The sequence below is a fragment of the Aotus nancymaae genome, unplaced genomic scaffold (genome assembly GCF_030222135.1).
Source record: "Aotus nancymaae isolate 86718 unplaced genomic scaffold, 86718_ANA_hifiasm-v0.15.2.pri h1tg000040l, whole genome shotgun sequence".
Classification (NCBI taxonomy): domain Eukaryota; kingdom Metazoa; phylum Chordata; class Mammalia; order Primates; family Aotidae; genus Aotus; species Aotus nancymaae.
In genome coordinates, this window is record NW_026988454.1 from 93,642,258 (window position 1) to 93,656,823 (window position 14,566).

The following is a 14,566-nucleotide window of genomic DNA, read 5'->3' on the forward strand; positions in this document are numbered from 1 at the left end:
TGATCCCAGCACTTTGGGGAGGCCAAGGCAGGTAGATCACTTGAACTAACAGGTTCAAAACTACCATAGGCAGCCCTGCCTCTACCAAAAATACAACAATTAGCCAGGCGTGGTGGTGCCTGCATATAGTCCCAGCTACTCGGGAGACTGAGGTAGGAGGATGGCTGGATCCCAGGAGGTGGAGGTTGCAGTGAGCAAAGATTACACGACTGCACTCCGGTCTGGGTGCTAGAACCAGACCTTGTCTCAAAACAAACAAACAAAAAGACAGACAATAACAAATGCTGGTGAGGAAGTGAAGAAGTGGGAACTCTCGTAAACTGTTGGTGGGAATGTAAATTAGCACAACCATTATGGAGAACAGTTTGGATGTTCCTCAGAAATCTAAAAATAGAGCCACCATATGATCCAGCAATTTCACTACTGGGTTATATATCCAAAATAAAGGAAATTAGTATATCAAAGAGATATCTCCATTCCCATTTTTGTTGCAGCACTTTTCATATGAGCCAAAGTTTGAAAGCAACCTAAGTGTCCATCAACAGATGAATGGAGGAAGAAAACGTGGTACATATACACAATGGAGTACTATCTAACCATAAAGAATGAGATCTCGTCATTTGCAGCCACATGAATGGAATGGAGGTAACTATGTTAAGTCAAACAAGCCAGGCACTGATTGACAAACATTATATATTCTCATTTACTTATGGGATCTAAAAATCAAAGCAATTGAACTTATGGGGATAGAGAGCAAAAGAATGCTTTCCATAGGCTGGGAAGGGTAGTGGGTGGTATTGGGGAGGTGAAGATGGTTAATGGATACAAAAAATAGAAAGAATGAAGAATGAAAAAATAATTGAAAGAAAGAATAAATCATACAATTTGATAGCACAACAGGGTGACTATAGTTAATAATAATTTAATTGCACATTTTTAGATAACTAAAAGAGCATAATTGGATAGTTTGTAACACAAAGGATAACTGCTTGACAGGACAGATTTCCCATTTTCCATGATGTGATTATTATGCATTGTATGACTGTATCAAAACTTCTCATGTACCCAATAAATATATATACCTTGTACATACCCATACAAATTAAAAATAAATAACTGAAATATTGGAATTAACTTGTGTCCATCAGTGGATAAATGGATATAAAAAATGTGGTACAAAGAAAAGATATATGTTTGAGGTGATGGATATCCCAATTACCCTGATTTTATCATTACACGTTATAAACAGGTATCAAAATATTACATGTACCCTCAAAATATACTGAAGCAGCTTCATTTTCTAGGGTAACATCCGAGGTTCTTTGTCTCATGACCATAGAGATCAAAGATGTGGACAAACAAAGAGTGAGGTTAAGAGTGGGAATTTAACAGGCAAAAGAAAGAGAAGAGCTCTCTGCTACAGAGAGGGGTTCCAGAAAAATGGGTTGCTCATCTGAGATAAAATGCAGGTGTTTTAATAGATGAACTAGTCAGGAGGCAGTGTCTGATTTACCCAGGGCATGACAAACACAAGACCTGGTGTGCCATCTGCATAGGGCATGAATCTCTGGCAGCCCCCCACCCCAATCTTTTATTCTGCAGGTGGTTTCTCTGCCTGAGCTTGTCCGTGTTGCCCATTTTTTTCTTACTGTGTATCTGCTAAAACAGAGCGGAGGTGGACCCGCCATGGTGGACATGCCTGGCCCCCAGGTAGCCCTTTTGTTTCTGTGCAGCTGCTAGCATCCGTCCATACAAACTTCCAGCTTCCTTATCTATGTTTGCTTCATCTTTTAGGCTGGTTTTTGTTAGGGGAAAAAAAAGTGATTTCTTGAGCTGCTTTTTGTTAGAAGGGAAGTTCTGCTGAGGACTCTTTTGCCCCCACTGTCTGCCTAAATAATTTCTTTCTATCTCCTGTATTGATATCAATTAAAAATTTAATGACAAAGAAAATGTGGTACATATAGTTACTCAGCCTCAAAAATAATGGAATTCTGTCACTTGCAGCAACATAAATAGTAGAGGTCATTATATTACATGAAATAAGCAGGCACAGAAAGACATATACCACACGTTCTCACTTGTGTGGAAGCTAAAAAAGTGGATCTCCATTAGGATGATTATAGTTAACAATAATTTGTCATATAGCTGACAACTACTGATGGAGAGGAATTGGAAGGTTCCCAACATAAAGAAAGGGTGAATTTGAGGGGTTATGGGTGTTCCAGTTGCCTTGGTGATTACACATTTTATGCATGTATCAAAATAGCACATGTACCCTAAAATTATATAATTCTATTACGTATTGAAAAAAAACTACCAGAGAAAAAGGAACTATATTTTGATTGACAATTGATTTCTCAGCAACAATAATGGAAGCCAGGAAACAGTGGAGTATTTTTGATGGGATGAGAGAAAATGCCTATCAGTGTAGTATTATATACTTAGCAAAAATAATTTTGAAGAATGAAAAAGAAATAATGTTACTGTCAGGTGAGGAAAAGGTGAGAAAGTTTACAACCAAAACTCTCTTAAAAAAATTCAAAAGATATACTCCAGGAAAATGAAACCAATTCCACATGGAAGATACAAAAAGGATTAAAGGACAAAGAAAGTGGTAAATATGTGGGTAAATATAAACAGCATTGAATGCAGAAAACAATTTTTGGGGGATTTAAAAGAAGGTAAGCTATGGTATTCAATAATTACATATAAGTTCGGAAGGAGTGATCAGACTTCAAGGTTTAATAAAATCATTATTTAAAGGAGTGAAAATTGTACATTCATATTTTTATAAGTATACATGCTGAAAATGTTAAGGTAACCAATAACACATAGAAACAGAATATTTAACTTACAAATCTGTGGAGGAAAACATGAGTGAGGAAAATATCCATTTAATATTTAAGAAGACAACCCAAAACAACAAATAAAAAAGAAACGGATAAAGAGGGACAAATAGCACAAAAACAGGATAGTAGAAATAAATCCAAATAAATACCCCTCTCTTCTCAACTCTCAACATTTAGATATTTGCAGTAATGACTTGCAAATGTTTTATCAAAAATTTACTATTAGGTTGATGCAAAAATAATTTCAGTTTCTGCCATGACTTTCAGTAGCAAAAACCACAATTACTTTTGTAGTGATCTAATATCTGAAATGAAAACTATGATATATTCACAATTGCACCAGAAAAAATGTCAAGTTGTGTGTATGTTCAGGAAGGAGATTTTATAGTTCTTGCTGAGTATCTCAGCTTTTATCCTGATAATATTTCGTTTCTAACTAATGTGATTTTCCTCAGGGTTTAGCTTCTGTGTTTGTGTCTGCCACTTATCTGAAGGCACTAACACCTAAATCCAATTTAGATAATGTTCCTACCATATTAAACATATGATTTCTTTGTTTTGTTACATAACAGTACACATTTATTATTGAACATAAAAAGTCAAGGAGATTTGCATCCATTCCAAAATATGTTAGACACAACATTGTCAATATATGGCCCATTAAGCAAAGCCATTAAATCATTTCAAAAGTTGTGTTTTAAATGCGTTACATAATTCAGAAGTCTTTGGTGGCTTGTTACATGAGTGTAAGAGTGTTTTATTGATGTTTGGGGAAATTAATCTGCATTTTTATATTATTACTATTACATATCCTAATTTTACCTGCTGGAATATAAAAATCTAATTAATGATACAGTTAAAATGATCTAGTAAAAGACAAGAATTTTCAGTCTTGATTACAAAATGTAAGACCTACCTTAACCTTCAGGAAACATTTTGAGTATGGATGGTTGGAGCAAAAGTGGGAAAATGTGAGTCAAAAAATAAATGGTTTCTTTTGAGAAGTGTCTGTTCATGTCCTTTGCCTATTTTTTAATGGTTTTTTTTTTTTTTTTTGCTTGTTAATTTGTTTAAATTCATTATGGATTCTGGATATTAGACCTTTGTTGAATGCATAGTTTGCAAATATATTTAGTGTACTCTGTTGATAATTTCTTTTGGTGTGCAAAACTCTTTAATTCAGTCCTGCTTGTCAATTTTTGCTTTTGCCTTAATTGCTTTTGGACACTTAGCTAAAAATTCTTTGCCAATGTCAATGTCAACTTAAGTGCCCATCAATGATGAATTGGATTTTTTAAATGTGGTACTTATACACTATGGAGTACTATGCAGCCACAAAAAGGAATAAAATCATGTCCTTTGTAGCAACATGGAATAGCTGGAGGCCATAATCCTAAGTGAATTAACTCAAGAGCAGAAAACCAAATGCTACATGTTCTCACTTGCAGGTGGGAGCTAAGCACTGAGCACATATGAACATAAACTTAGGGAAAACAGATACCTGGGTCTACTAGAGGGAAGAGGATGGAACGGGGGCATGGATTGAAAAACTACCCATTGGGTGCCATGCTCCCTACCTAGGTGATGGGATCTGTACCCCAAACCTCAGCATCATGCAATATACCCATGTAACAAACCTGCACATGTACCTAATATATCTAAAATATAAGCTGGGACCAGAAGTGGTGGCTCACACCTGTAATCCCAAGACAGGTAGATCACTTGAGCCTAAAAGTTCAAGACCAGCCTGGCCATCATGGCAAAACTCTGTCTCTACTAAAAATACAACAATTAGCCAGGCTTGGCGGTACATGCCTGTAATTCAGCTACTCCAGAGGTTGATGCACGAGAATTACTTGAACCCAGGAGGTGGAGGTTGCAGTGAGCCAAGAGTACACCACTTTTTGAAGCTGAAAAGGGTCTTTTTCTTCAGCCCCCAAATCCTCTGCTCTGTGCCTTAAGGTTCCCAGGCTTAAACTCAGATAACTTCTAGGGTCATCACTCTTCAAATTTCTCCCTCACTTGTTTCGCTGATGATGGACCCAGGGGTAAAAAAAAAGAAAAAAGAAAAAAAAAGCCGCTGAGCTCTTCGCTGATTGTTGCACGTCTAAAGGCCAAGCCACCCCATAGCTAGGATGCTGCGTGGAAGCCAAAGCCGCACCTCCTACATGGCCCCTCCGGCCAGCCAGTCCCCTCAGATGAGAACTGCCCCCAGGCCAGCACCAGCTGCTCAGCCACCAGCAGCGGCACCCCCATCTGCAATTGGCTTTCCTGCTGCTGCACCCCGGCAGCCAGGTCTGATGGCCCAGATGGCAACCACTGCAGCTGATGTGGCTGTGGGCTCTACTGTGGGGCACACACTGGGCCACGCCATTACTGGGGGCTTCAGTGGAGGAAGTAATTTTGAGCCTCAAGGCCTGACATCATTTACCAGGAGCCTCAGGGAACCCAGCAGGCACAGCAGCAGCAGCAGCCTTGCTTCTATGAGATCAAACAATTTTTGGAGTGTGCCCAGAACCAGGGTGACATCAAGCTCTGTGAGGGTTTCAGTGAAGTGCTGAAACAGTGCCAACTTGCAAATGGATTGGCCCAATCAAGAAGTTCAGCCTGGAGAAATGGAAAACCAGCTCCCATAACCAAGTTAATTTAATATAAAAATTTAACTAATAGTGAAGGTATAAAGTGTAGCCATCAGTTAAACCTCTCCTGTCATTCCTAGCTTCCTTGCTTCAGAACTGAAATGGAAGGGGGTGTTCCTACTCAGGAGAATTTAAAGCTGGTCAACTGTGTGGCCTCCTTAAACTAGCTGTGATGATTTTATTCTTTGTGAGTTAATTAGAATAAAGTTATTTTCTTCCAAAAAAAATAAAAATAAAAAACAAAAAAAAACCACTCTGCCTGGGCAACAGAGTGAGACCCTGTCTCAGAAAAAAAAAAAAAAAAGTTGAAATAAGAAAAAGAATGGTATAACTATATAACTACGTAAATACTGACAAAATATATTTTAGGGCCAAAAATTTGAAAGAGTAATTGCAAAGTGGATAAAAGTTTCAATTTACTGGTAAGACTAAAGATTTCTGATTTGTATACATCTGCTTAAAACCACAGTCTTTTATGTATATGTGTGTGTATAAAATGAAAAGGATGAAAAGACAGATACACCATAAGACTGGGAGATTTTAACACATTTGTCTAGTAATTGAGAGCTTAGACATGTAAAGTCAGTGAGAGCACTGAATATTTGAATAACACAATTAATAAGTTTAACCTAATGAATCAACAGCAAAATGCTTATTCCATTCAAGAACACTTAGAACTTTTACAAAATTAACCACATATTGTGCCATAAAGCATGGTTCACCAAATTTCAAATGACTGGAATCAGGCAGAACATATTTCCTGACCACAGTATAATTAAGTCAGAAGTAATTAACAAAAAGATTAGGGAAAAGTCGCACTTCTAGAAGTTAAATATTTCTAAAAAACACATAGGTCAAAGAAGAAATCATAATGAAAATTAGGAAGTACTGGAAACAATGATAATACAAATGCTGCAGACAAACTTATGTGATAAAGGTAACGCAGTTATTAGAAAATATTAGAAAATAATTTAAAACTTTCTGTTTTTAATTATAAATAAATTATTTAAAATTAAATAATTAAAATCAGGAAGTTTTAAATTATTACATTAGAAAATTGTAAAAGCCTCATAATGAATGAGTTTAAAAATTACTAACAGAAAAAAACCCTGAATTCATCCCCCCAAACAGAAAATCAAATGAAAGGAAAATAGACATATAAAATAGAAAAATCAAATGAAAGAAAATAGAAAAGTGGAAGATAGAAAATCAAATAAAAAGAAAACAGAATAAACAAAGCCAAAAATTATTGGAAATGAATGTCAAACTTCACAAACAGTTAGACTGTGCAAAGGAGAAAAGAGTGAAAAATACTATTAGCAGTGGAGGGGATGGGAAACATAACTAGGCATTCTGTGTAATTTAAACTAAGTTATTGTTCAAATATTAAACCAATAAATTTAAAGTATTAGTACAATAGACAAAATTCTATAAAAATATAAATCAAACTAACTTAAGAAGAAATGGGGATGGGGGAAGCCCAAACTGAGTTGTTACTATTAAAAAAATAAAATCAGTATTTAAAAATCTTCTTTCTTATACACTCTTCCAAAAATGCTTCCAGTATTTTATTCATAAAGTCCATCAAACATTCAATAGATGAAGTAATTCCAATCCTATACATACTATTCTAAACTATAAAGATAGAGGAAGTATCAGCAAACTAACACAGGAACAGAAAACCAAACACCTCATGTTCTCACTCATAAGCGGGAGTATAAAAATGAGAACACATGGACACAGAGAAGGGAACAACCCACACTGTGTCGGGGCGGTGAGGTGAGGTGAGGGAACTTAGAGGAGGGGTCAATAGGTGCAGCAAACCATCATGGCACATGTTTACCTATGTAACAAACCTGCACATTCTGCACATATATCCCATTTTTTTTAGAAGAAATAAAGGAAAAAAAAGAAATCTCAAGAAACTCCTTTTTGAAGACCCTTTAATATTGTGACGGTTAAAAAAATATGGAGAAAATAATAATGAGCTATTCCTAGGTCTTTTTATGAGGCTTTCATTACCTTGGTTCTGAAACTTACGAGGATAATATATTAAAAAAAAGTTACTGTCCAAAGTAACTTGTGAACATAGATGTTAACATCTTAAAGAAAAGATCAGCATTGTTTAAAAGTAATAAACGTTATGGCAAATATATTCATTTTGGAATATAAAGTGGTTTAACAGAAAATAAGTTTCAGTAATATACCACATTAACACATTTAGGAGAAATGTATAATTATCTAAATGGATGCAGATAAAGAATTTGATCAAATTAAACCTTTGTATGTGTTAAAGCTCTTACCAATCTAAGATTTGAAAGTAAAAAACTTCCCTATTAAAGATGTTTGAAACCCCAGAGACTACGTAATGATAAAATTTTGAAAACGTTCCTTTTATTTTTGTTACTGTACTTTAAGTTCTGGGGTACATGTGCAGATCCTGCAGGATTGTTGCATAGGTACATACATGCCGTGGTGGTTTGCTGTCTCCATCCCCCCATCACCCACATCAGGCATTTCTCCCAGTGTTATCCCTCCCTAACCTCCCCACCTCCTGCTGTCCCTCCCTTGGCCCCCCTCCCCCAACATACCCCTGTGTGTGATGTTCCCCTCCCTGTGTCCATGTGTTCTCATTGTTCAACACCCGCCTATGAGTGAGAACATGCGGTGTTTGGTTTTCTGTTCTTGTGTCAGTTTGCTGAGAATGATAGTTTCCAGATTCATCCATGTCCCTTTTAAGATAACACAGAAACAGGGATTCCTGCTGTCACCACTTCTAGTTGGGCATTTGCCCTGGCAAATGAAGATAAGCAAGGAAAGATAAAAAAATCTATGAAGTTTGGAAAGGAAAAATAAAACTCATATTTTTCATAGATGGTATGATTTTTTTAAGTGTAGAAACCTCTAAAGAATCATTTTTTTCTTTTTAAAATTTTTTTATTATACTTTAAGTTCTGGGGTACATGTGCAGATCATGCAGGTTTGTTACATAGGTATACACGTGCCATGGTGGTGATTTGCTGCATCCACCACCCCGTCATCTACATTAGGTATTTCTACTAACGCTATCCCTCCCCAATGCCCCCACCCCCTGCTATGAGTATATTTATCAAGACTTCTGGACACATGAATTAATAAAAAACTTTAGCCATACTTCTATATATTAGCAACAAAGAGAAAATGGAATCAAACAAATATAACTTTTAGCATAACATTTAAAAATTAAGAATCAATTACAAAAAATATGCAAACATTAATGGGAAAAAATATCAAACATAACTGAAAAGTATTAAGTAAGACCAAAACCTAAATAAGTGGGGAGACACACCATGTTTATAATTGAAAGATACAATATTATAAAGATACTAGTTTTCTTTTCCATTTGTGAATTCATTGCAATTCTAGTATAAGTTCTGACAAATTCTGCTTTTGTTTCCTTGCTTTTTATTTTATTATGAACTTGACAAACTAATTCTAAAATTTTTACGAAGAGCAAAGAGCCCTAAATAGCCCAGAAACCCCTGAAAAGAATAAAGGTGTCTTTTTCAGATAAATTGTAAAGGATAATTATAATACTATAGTAATTAAGCCAGTCAACAAAATAGAAGAGTGTCCTGAAACAGAATAAAACATATATAAACTCACTTGATGATGAATTGATATTTTATGTTAATGATGATTAAGGGACTAAAACATAAAAGGTGTTGGAAAAATTATGGAGAAAAATAAAATTGGGCCTAAACCCAAGCATAAAAATAATTTTCAACTGTTGTAATGATGGAGAGTATGCCCACAGCACAGAGAAGGCTTTTAAAGGAAGATCCCCCCAAAATATATTAATGGGCACATTAAAATAAAGAACTTCTGCTCAAAATAATTGTAAAGTAAATAGAAAGACAAACTAAATTTGGAAGAAGATATTTGCAATGCATATAACTGACAAAGCATTAGTCTAGAATATATAAAGAAACCACAAAATTTACAAGTAAAAGACAAACAATCCAATGAATGGGCCAAAAAGAATAAAAGGAAAACAAAATCTGAAGGGTCATTTCACTTGAAACAGAAAATCTATAAAATATTCAATATCTTTAAGATTAAGGGTAATGGAAATTAAGACCATAAAGAGAAGCCAACTCATATTTGCCAGACTGGCAAAAATACTAAAATCTGAGAACATCATATTTTGCCCAGTATACAGAACCGCCTGCCCACTATGTGTTCTTGGTGGAAATGTAAATTGAACCATCACTTCAAAAGCATTTTATGTTTTCCAATCGAGCTGAAGATGCATCAATCCTATGATTTAGCAATTCTACTTTTGTCTATATATTCTCCAAATCACATGCATATGGATACCAAAAATATGTGTAAGAATGTCTTTAAAAGCACTGTCTGTTAACAGCAAAAAACTGGAAACAACCCAATAGTAGACTGAATAAATAAACTGTGGGATATTTCTACGATGGAACAGTAAGTAGCCATTAAATGAATGAATTATAACCACATACAACATGAATCTTATAATAGGAACAATAAAGCCAAATTCAAAAAGATTTTGCTATAGTTGATAATTCCATTTAAATACTGTACTAAACCATGCAAAAGTAAACAATATGCTGTTTGCATATACAAACATATTTGGTAGCTACTTTAAAAAACATATTTAGTAACAATGGAATGGTATAGAAATTGTGGTTACTTGGAATGGTAGGAAGGGCCAGGAAATGGGATGAGACTGATGAACAGTATTTATGAGATTTGCAAAGTGATAGTAATACTGTGTTTCTTAAACTGGGTTGTAGGTAAACATGCGTTTGTTTAAGTGTTGCATTGCTATTTTTGTACCTTTCATATATTTTATAAGTATTTTTTTATCTACTGAATATTTAATGAAAATAATTGAAAGAAACTATCTCCAATAAGTGGTGGAAGGAAAACTCATACTCCAAATGTGATAACTGAGAGAAATTTTATTAGTTCATTTCCTATAAGATATCCCATAGGCTATCAGAGTAGATCTGATTCTGAATAAGCCAACCCATCTCTAATTTCTTGAATGTCTTTTTGGTACAGGAGAAGCCATTTTTTGGTAAGGGGAGGAGGGACAAACTGCATCATAACGACAGCTCAGCAATCTTCACTATTCTCGACCTTCTAAGACTGCTTTACATAAGGGTTAAACTATCTTAAAGCACAGCTTGATGTGAGAGAATTTGCTGTCTGTTCACAGACAATCTATTACTTACAGACACTGTTTAACGGGATTTAGAGATACCTTGAATCATCTTTTGTCTTCATTTAAATTACAGTTCTTTTCATGTCAAAATATCTAACTGTTTTTCAGGCAGTATTACTACCACTTAAATTGCTGTTTTATTTATAGAGTATTAAATAGGAACATCTTTGTCAAATATATGCTCTTGTTTTTTCGCCTCAGCTTTTTGGTGGTCTTTTTGTCTTTCCTTATTAGTGCTACCTTAATTGTTTCTTCTTTAAGCAGTTTATAATTTATAACTTTTTGCTTAAGGCATAATTGCCGACCAAGGGGCTGCATTTCGGATCCACTTAGCTATTGCTTTTTGAAGTTGCTACTGCCTTATAGAAGTCTGTCTTCACCTGATTATAGATCAAGGCATGAACTTTCTTGTGTAGGACTCTTCTCACTCTCTTATCTTTGTAGACTCCATTTAGTGACTTTTCCAGAGTTCAGTACGCTAGTGAAGACACACTGAATGAAACACTACCCATTATCATCTTTCCTTTTAGCTAATTTGAAAGCACAATTTTAAAACTAAAGAAAAAAAATAACCAATAGATTACTTTAAATTCAACTGCCTTAGAAACATTCAGTAGTAAATGAACTTATGTGATTAATACGGAAAATAAATCTGTTTTCCTTTACCCCAAGCTCCATTCTGTGTTTTAGTTGTATTTGTGCCAAGAAGTTTTGGCAATCTGTACATCTTTTTTTTAAGCCTCAAAAGTAAATAACAAAACACAGACTCCATGGTTGTGTGGCTGATTTTACAGAGTATTATGGCATGGATAGCTTTGATAAAATTCTCCCAGATTATCCTATTCTCACAGTACATCTTCAGAGTCCTTCCTCGACCTGTGTATGGTGTGAGGGTGTGTGTGCATGTGTAATTTCTAAATTCATATTATTTTACATGATTCAAACTTTAAAATAATACAGAATAATATATGGTGGGTCTATAATATCCTGAAATAACAACTTAAAGAGCTAGATAAAATGGTTCAAACATTTCTGAAAAGTGTAAGTGAGCTAGCAAGACAGTTAAGAATTGCCTGGCAAAAATCTAGGATAAACTAAAAATTCAGAGAGTTAAGATCCCAAACTAAAACTTGCTTTTGCCAAGAGGGTATTTATCTATTGAAAGAAACATCTGTGAAACTGAACTGTGGTTTTGGCAGCCTCCTGAGACAAGGGAACACACTTCAAAAATCAATTTCTACCTAACTGTGGAGTCTGAAAAGAGCTATATCCTCAGAATAAGTATGAACCAGAAGTACAGAAGCCCTTGCTTGAAAATAGACAATAGAGAGCCATAAAAATTCAGATATTAAAATTAACAGACATAGTATAAAACAACTTATACTTACAAGCAAAAATATATATTGACAAAACAACTTAAGAAACAGAAAGTTAAGTTGGGCACGGTGGCTCACGCCTGTAATTTCAGCACTTTGGAAGGCCGAGGCAGGCAGATTTCTTGAGGCCAGGAGTTCAAAACTAGGCTGGGCAACCTGGTGAAACCCCATCTCTACTAAAAGTATGAAAATTCGTTGGTGGTTGTGGTGCATGCCTGTAGCCCCAGCTACTCAGAAGGCTGAGGCACAACAATTGCTTGTACCCTGGAAGTGGAAGCTGCAGTGAGCTGTGATTGAACCACTGCACTCCAGCCTTGGATGACAGAGGGAGATCCTGAAAAAAGAAAGAGAGAGAGAGAGAGAGAGAGAGAGAGAGGGAGGGAGGGAAACAGCAAAAACAGAAAGTTATTTTTAGAAGTGTTACTGATTTTAAGAAAATCAAACCAATATTCTTATCCTAAAACTCTAACTAAAATTAAGGACTTACTGGAAAGATTTAACAACAGACTAGACTAAAAAGAAAATCAGTGAGCTGGAAGATAGGTTAGAATAAACTTTTCAGATTGCAGCATGAAGCTACAAAAAGATAGAAAGTGCAAAAGACATTCTAAAAGACACAGAACACACAGACTGGGAAGATCTAAAATAATATGAGTAGAAATCAATCTTTATAGTTTGTTCCCTTAGAGCCAGGAGACTGTAGTAGGGAGATGGATGTGGTTATAAAAGGGCAAAATGAAGAATACTTGTGGTATTGGAACTATTCTTATCTTGATTCAGGTAATGGACACATAAACTTAGGCATGTAATAAAATTGTATGTAACTAAACACACGCGTGCATGCACACAAATAAGTACAGGTAAAACTAGAGAAATCTGAGTAAGATCGGTAGATTGTATAAATGCTGGTTGTGGCATTATACTACAGTTTTACAAAATTTTAACATCGAGAAAAATAGGAAAGTGTACATAAAATATCTCTGCATTATTTATTTCTTATTATTTTTAAAGATAGACTCACTCTGGCCCAAGCTGGAGGGCAGTGGCACAATTATGGTTCACTGCAGCCTCAAGCTGTCCTCCTGCCTCAGACTCCTGAGTAGCTAGGACTACAGGCATATGCCACCACACCTGGCTAATATATATATATATTTATATATATATATATATATTTTTTTTTTTTTTTTGCAGAGAAGGGGTCACACTATGTTGCCTAGGCTGGTCTTGAACTCCTGGGCTCCAGAGAACCTCCCACCTCAGCCTCCCAAAGTGTTGGGATTACAGGCATGAGCCACTGCACCCAGCCTCTGTATTTTTTCTTACAACTACATGTGAATCTATAATCATCTCAATAAAATTTGAATTAAAAAATATACAAACATGTAGACATACAATAGTGAAAATGCAAAATGCCTAAGCAAAAGAATATGTTAAACACCACAGAAAAATAAAGATGAACTGCCTCCAAAAGAACATCAGTTTGACTGACAACTTCATAATGGCAAGTAAGGCTGCTAGTCAGTAGAACACTAACTTCAAAGTTTTAAGATAGGTAGCGAGTGAAGCTATCATCCAAAGTGAAGAGAAAATAAAGGCATCTTCAGATACACAGAAAAGTAAGAGTGTTTACCACCTTCCAAACTGCGCTAAACTGAAACTCTAAAGGATTTACCTAATAAGAATAAAATGACCCTACATGGAAGATGTGAGATGCATAAAGGAATAAAAAGCAAAATGATATACATGTTAGTTGTAAAATATCACAAATTAGCATATATCCTTACCAGATATCAAGACTTAGTAATATTAACACAATATAGAATAACTAATGGGACAAAAGAGGGCACCTAGAAATAGTCATGCATTTGTGAGCACTGAATTAAGCAGTGTAGAGCAGTGGAAAAGGACATTTGAAAAATAAATGGTGCAATTATAATTGAGTATCTATGTGGGAAAAAAATTAAAGTGGACCCTTACCTGACACCATTTCATAGGTAGATGAGACACCTAATAGGATAGGCAAAATGAGAACATTTTGGAAGTAAGTTTGGATACTATATTCATTATATTTGGGGAGAAAAATATTTCTTAAATACAACATAAAAAGTACTAACCACAAAGGAAAAGATCAATAAACATGGTTATGTTAGAAGTAAGAATTTGGGGCCAGGTGTGGTGGCTCACACTGTAATCTCAGCACTTTGGGAGGCTGAAGCAGGAAAATACTTGAAACCAGGAGTTTGAGACCAACCTGGGCAACACAGTGATATTCTGACTCTACAAAGAAAGTTTTTTAAAGCAAGTAAGAATTTTGTTCATCAAAAGGTACAATAAAACTACTAAACAATAAGCCACAGTGGGAGAAGATATTTGCTAACAGAGAAAAGATTCATATCCATAACATACAATGAACTCCTAAAATCAATAAAAAGAGAAAATTCAATAGAAAAAAAATGGGATAAA

At 35.2% G+C, this 14,566-nt stretch overlaps 1 pseudogene; it reads left to right on the forward strand.

Moving 5' to 3' along the window:
• The first annotated feature begins 4,984 nt into the window (after nucleotides 1-4,984).
• Nucleotides 4,985-5,504, forward strand: LOC105730506 (coiled-coil-helix-coiled-coil-helix domain-containing protein 2-like; annotated as a pseudogene).
• Nucleotides 5,505-14,566: the final 9,062 nt, after the last annotated feature.